Raw genomic sequence first — 5,906 nt, 5'->3', positions numbered from 1 at the left:
GAACACAGATGAAGCTTCTAAGATTATGTAATAGTCAGTAAGAAGTAGTACAATTCAAGTTTTAAGTATCGATTATTGACTTTTTGCTGGCTTTGGTGCCTTGGAGAGGAGATAGGACCTTAAGATTCTGCATGAAAGGAGGACTAGAAGCCGAGTTGCAGGGGAGAATGTAAAAAGTGTTCATATGAATTAAAAACCTGAGAAATCCGTTCGTTATCGTCATTTGTTATCGAATCGCCTTAAAGCCAGATCGTCACATTAGCCGCTCTTCTCTCTGAAACGGTTGTACTTTTCGACTGCAAAGCTATGTCGCGTGCTGCGATATGCGGAGACACTAAAAGCACCATAGTAGAACACAGATGAAGCTTCTAAGATGATGTAATAGTCAGTAAGAAGTAGTACAATTCAAGTTTTAAGTATCGATTATTGACTTTTTAGCTGGCTTTGGTACCTTGGACATGAGCTAGGACCTTGTGATTCTGCATGAAAGGAGGACTAGCAGCCCAGTTGCACGGGAGAAAGTGAAAAGTGTTCATATGTAGTAAAAACCTAAGAAATCCGTCCGTTTCCGCCAATTGTTATCGAATCGACTTAAAGCCAGATCGTCACACTGGCCGCTCTTCTCTCTGAAACGGTTGTACTTATCGTCTGCAAAGCTATGTCGCGTGCTGCGGTATGTGGAGACACTAAAAGCACCATAGTAGAGCACAGATGAAGCTTCTAAGCTGATGTAATAGCCAGTAAGAAGTAGTACAATTCAAGTATTAAGTATCGATTATTGACTTCTTAGCTTGCTTTGGTGACTTGAACATGCGCTAGGACGTTAAGATTCTGCATGAAAGGAGGACTAGCAGCCGAGTTGCACTGGAGAATGTGGAAAATGTTCATATGTAGTAAAAACCTGAGAAATCCTTACGTTTTCGTCATTTGTTACCGAATTGGCTTAAAGCCAGATCGTCACATTGGCCGCTCATCTCTCTGAAACGGTTGTACTTATCGCCTGCAAAGCTATGTCGCGTGCTGCGGTATACGGAGACACTAAAAGCACCATAGTAGAACACAGATGAAGCTTCTAAGTTGATGTAATAGCCAGTAAGAAGTAGTACAATTCAAGTTTTAGGTATCGATTATTCACTTTTTAGCTGGCTTTGGTGCCTTGGACATGTGCTTGGACTGTAAGATTGTGCATGAAAGGAGGACTAGCAGCCGAGTTGCACGGGAGAATGTGAAAAGTATTCATATGTAGTAAAAACCTGAGAAATCCGTCCGTTTTCGTCATTTGTTATCGAATCGACTTAAAGCCAGATCGTCACATTGGCCGCTCTTCTCTCTGAAACGGTTGTACTTATCGTCTGCAAAGCTATGTCGCGTGCTGCGGTATGCGGAGACACTAAAAGCATCATAGTAAAACACAGATGAAGCTTCTAATTGATGTAATAGCCAGTAAGAAGTAGTACAATTCAAGTTTTAGGTATCGATTATTGACTTTTTAGCTGCCCTTGGTTCCTTGGACATGAGCTAGGACCTTAAGATTCTGCATGAAAGGAGGACTAGCAGCCGAGTTGCACGGGAGAATGTAAAAAGAGTTCATATGTAGTAAAAACCTGAGAAATCCGTCCGTTATCGTCATTTGTTATCGAATCGACTTAAAGCAAGATCGTCACATTAGCCGGTCTTCTCTCTGAAACGGTTGTACTTATCGACTGCAAAGCTATGTCGCGTGCTGCGGTATGCGGAGACACTAAAAGCACCATAGTAGAACACAGATGAAGCTTCTAAGATGATGTAATAGTCAGTAAGAAGTAGTACAATTCAAGTTTTAAGTATCGATTATGGACTTTTTAGCTGACTTTGGTGCCTTGGACATGAGTTAGGACCTTAAGAATCTGCATGACCGGAGGTCTAGCAGCCGAGTTCTACGGGAGAATGTGAAAAGTGTTCATATGTAGTAAAAACCAGAGAAATCCGTCCGTTTTCGTCATTTAATATCGAATCGACTTAAAGCCAGATCGTCAAATTAGCCGCAATTCTCTCTGAAACGGTTGTACTTATCGACTGCAAAGCTATGTCGCGTGCAGCGGTATGCGGAGACACTAAAAGCACCATAGTAGAACACAGATGAAGCTTCTAAGTTGATGTAATAGCCAGTAAGAAGTAGTACCATTCAAGTTTTAGGTATCGATTATTCACTTTTTAGCTGGCTTTGGTGCCTTGGACATGAGCTAGGACCTTAAGATTCTGCATGAAAGGAGGACTAGCAGCCGAGTTGCACGGGAGAATGTGAAAAGTGTTCATATGTAGTAAAAACCAGAGAAATCCGTCCGTTTTCGTCATTTGTTATGGAATCGACTTCAAGCCAGATCGTCACATTAGCCGCAATTCTCTCTGAAACGGTTGTACTTATCGATTGCCAAGCCAATGTCGCGTGCAACGGTATGCGGAGACACTAAAAGCACCATAGTAGAACACAGATGAAGCTTCTAAGTTGATGTAATAGCCAGTAAGAAGTAGTACCATTCAAGTTTTAGGTATCGATTTTCACTTTTTAGCTGGCTTTGGTGCCTTGGACATGAGCTAGGCCCTTAAGATTCTGCATGAAAGGAGGACTAGCAGCCGAGTTGCACGGGAGAATGTGAAAAGTGTTCATATGTAGTAAAAACCAGAGAAATCCGTCCGTTTTCGTCATTTATTATGGAATCGACTTCAAGCCAGATCGTCACATTAGCCGCAATTCTCTCTGAAACGGTTGTACTTATCGATTGCCAAGCCAATGTCGCGTGCAACGGTATGCGGAGACACTAAAAGCACCATAGTAGAACACAGATGAAGCTTCTAAGTTGATGTAATAGGCAGTAAGAAGTAGTACAATTCAAGTTTTAAGTATCGATTGTTGACTTTTTACCCTTGTTTGGTGCCTTGGGCATGAGCTAGGAACTTAAGATTTTGCATGATAGGAGGCCTAGCAGCCGCGTTGCACGTGAGAATGTGAAAAGTGTTCATATGTAGTAAAAACCTGAGAAATCCGTCCGTTTTCGTCATTTGTTGTCGAATCGACTTAAAGCCAGATCGTCACATTGGCCGCTCTTCTCTTTGAAACGGTGGTACTTATCGTCTGCAAAAGCTACGTGTCGTGCTGCGGTGTACGGAGACACTAAAAGCACCATAGTAGAACACAGATGAAGCTTCTAAGTTGATGTAATAGCCAGTAAGAAGTAGTACAATTCAAGTTTTAGGTATCGATTATTGACTTTTTAGCTGGCTTTGGTGCCTTGGACATGAGTTAGGACCTTAAGATTCTGCATGAAAGGAGGTCTAGAAGCCGAGTTGTACGGGAGAATGTGAAAGGTGTTCATATTTAGTAAAAACCTGAGAAATCCGTCCGTTTTCGTCATTTGTTATCGAATCGACTTAAAGCCAGATCGTCACATTGGCCGCTCTTCTCTCTGAAACATTTGTACTTATCGTCTGCAAAGCTATGTCGCGTGCTGCGGTATGTGGAGACACTAAAAGCACCATAGTAGAACACAGATGAAGCTTCCAAGTTGATGTAATAGCCAGTAAGAAGTAGTAAAATTCAAGTTTTAGGTATTGATTATTGACATTTTAGCTGTCTTTGGTGCCTTGGACATGAGCTAGGACCTTAAGATTCTTCATTAATGGAGGACTAGCAGACGAGTTGCACGGGAGAATGTGAAAAGTGTTCATATGTAGTAAAAGCCTGAGAAATCCGTCCGTGTTCGACATTTGTTATCGGATCGACTTAAAGCCAGATCGTCACATTGGCCGCTCTTCTCTTTCAAACGGTTGTACTTATTGTCTGCAAAGCTATGTCGAGCCCTGCTGTATGCGGAGACACTAATAGCACCATAGTAGAACACAGATGAAGCTTTTAAGCTGATGTAATAGCCAGTAAGAAGTAGTACAATTCGTGTTATAGGTATCGATTATTGACTTCTTAGCTTGCTTTGGTGACTTGACCATGAGCTAGGACCTTAAGATTCTGCATGAAAGGAATACTAGCAGCCGAGTTGCACGGGAGAATGTGGAAAATGTTCATATGTAGTAAAAACCTGAGAAATCCTTCCGTTTTCGTCATTTGTTATCGAATTGACTTAAAGCCAGATCGTCACATTGGCCGCTCTTCTCTCTGAAACGGTTGTACTTATCGTCTGCAAAGCTATGTCGCGTGCTGCGGTATGCGGAGACACTAAAAGCACCATAGTAGAACACAGATGAAGCTTCTAAGTTGATGTAATAGCCAGTAAGAAGTAGTACAATTCAAGTATTAGGTATCGATTATTGAATTTTTAGCTGGCTTTGGTGCCTTGGACATGAGCTAGGGCCTTAAGATTCTGCATGAAAGGAGGACTAGCAGCCGAGTTGCACGGGAGAATGTGGAAAATGTTCATATGTAGTAAAAACCTGAGAAATCCTTCCGTTTTCGTCATTTGTTATCGAATTGACTTAAAGCCAGTTCGTCACATTGGCCGCTCTTCTCTCTGAAACGGTTGTACTTATCGTCTGCAAAGCTATGTCGCGTGCTGCGGTATGCGGAGACACTAAAAGCACCATAGTAGAACACAGATGAAGCTTCTAAGTTGATGTAATAGCCAGTAAGAAGTAGTACAATTCATGTTATAAGTATCGATTATTGGCTTCATAGCTGGCTTTGGTTACTTGAACATGAGCTAGGACCTTAAGATTCTGCATGAAAGGAGGTCTAGCAGCCGAGTTGCACTGGAGAATGTGGAAAATGTTGATATGTAGTAAAAACCTGAGAAATCCTTTTGTTTTCGTCATTTGTTATCGAATTGACTTAAAGCCAGATCGTCACATTGGCCGCTCTTCTCTCTGAAACGGTTGTACTTATCGACTGCAAAGCTATGTCGCGTGCTGCGGTATGCGGAGACACTAAAAGCATTATAGTAGAACACAGATGAAGCCTCTAATTTGATGTAATAGCCAGTAAGAAGTAGTATACTTCAAGTTTTAGGTATCGATTATTGACTTTTTAGCTGGCTTTGGTGCCTTGGACATGGCTAGGACCTTAAGATTCTGCATGAAAGGAGGACTAGCAGCCGAGTTGCACGGGAGAATGTGAAAAGTGTTCATATGTATTAAAAACCTTAAAAATCCGTTCGTTATCGTCATTGTTATCGAATCGACTTAAAGCCAGATCGTCCTATTGGCCCCTCTTCTCTCTCAAACGGTTGTACTTATCGACTGCAAAGCTATGTCGCGTGCTGCGGTATGCGGAGACACTAAAAGCACCATAGTAGAACACAGATGAAGCTTCTAAGTTGATGTAATAGTCAGTAAGGAGTAGTACAATTCAAGTTTTAGGTATTAATTATTGACTTTTTAGCTGGCTTTTGTGCCTTGGACATGAGCTAGGACCTTAAGATTCTGCATGAAAGGAGGACTAGGAGCCGCGTTGCACGGGAGAATATGAAAAGTGTTCATATGTAGTAAAAACCAGAGAAATGCGTCCGTGTCCGACATTTGTTATCGAATCGACTTAAAGCCAGGTCGTAACATTGGCCGCTCTTCTCTCTGAAACGGTTGTACTTATCGTCTGCAAAGCTATGTCGAGTGCTGCGGCATGCGGAGACACTAAAAGCACCATAGTAGAACATAGATGAAGCTTCTAAGTTGATGTAATAGCCAGTAAGAAGTAGTACAATTCTAAGTTTTAGGTATCGATTGTTGACTTTTTACCCTTCTTTGGCGCCTTGGGCATGAGCTAGGAACTTAAGATTTTGCATGATAGGAGGTCTAGCAGCCGCGTTGCACGTGAGAATGTGAAAAGTGTTCATATTTAGTAAAAAAATGAGAAATCCGTCCGTTTTCCTCTCTGAAACGGTTGTACTTATCGTCTGCAAAGCTATGTCGCGTGCTGCGGTATG

The sequence above is a fragment of the Schistocerca gregaria genome, unplaced genomic scaffold (assembly GCF_023897955.1).
Source record: "Schistocerca gregaria isolate iqSchGreg1 unplaced genomic scaffold, iqSchGreg1.2 ptg000723l, whole genome shotgun sequence".
Lineage (NCBI taxonomy): Eukaryota > Metazoa > Arthropoda > Insecta > Orthoptera > Acrididae > Schistocerca > Schistocerca gregaria.
Note: the sequence above shows the minus strand (reverse complement) of the source record.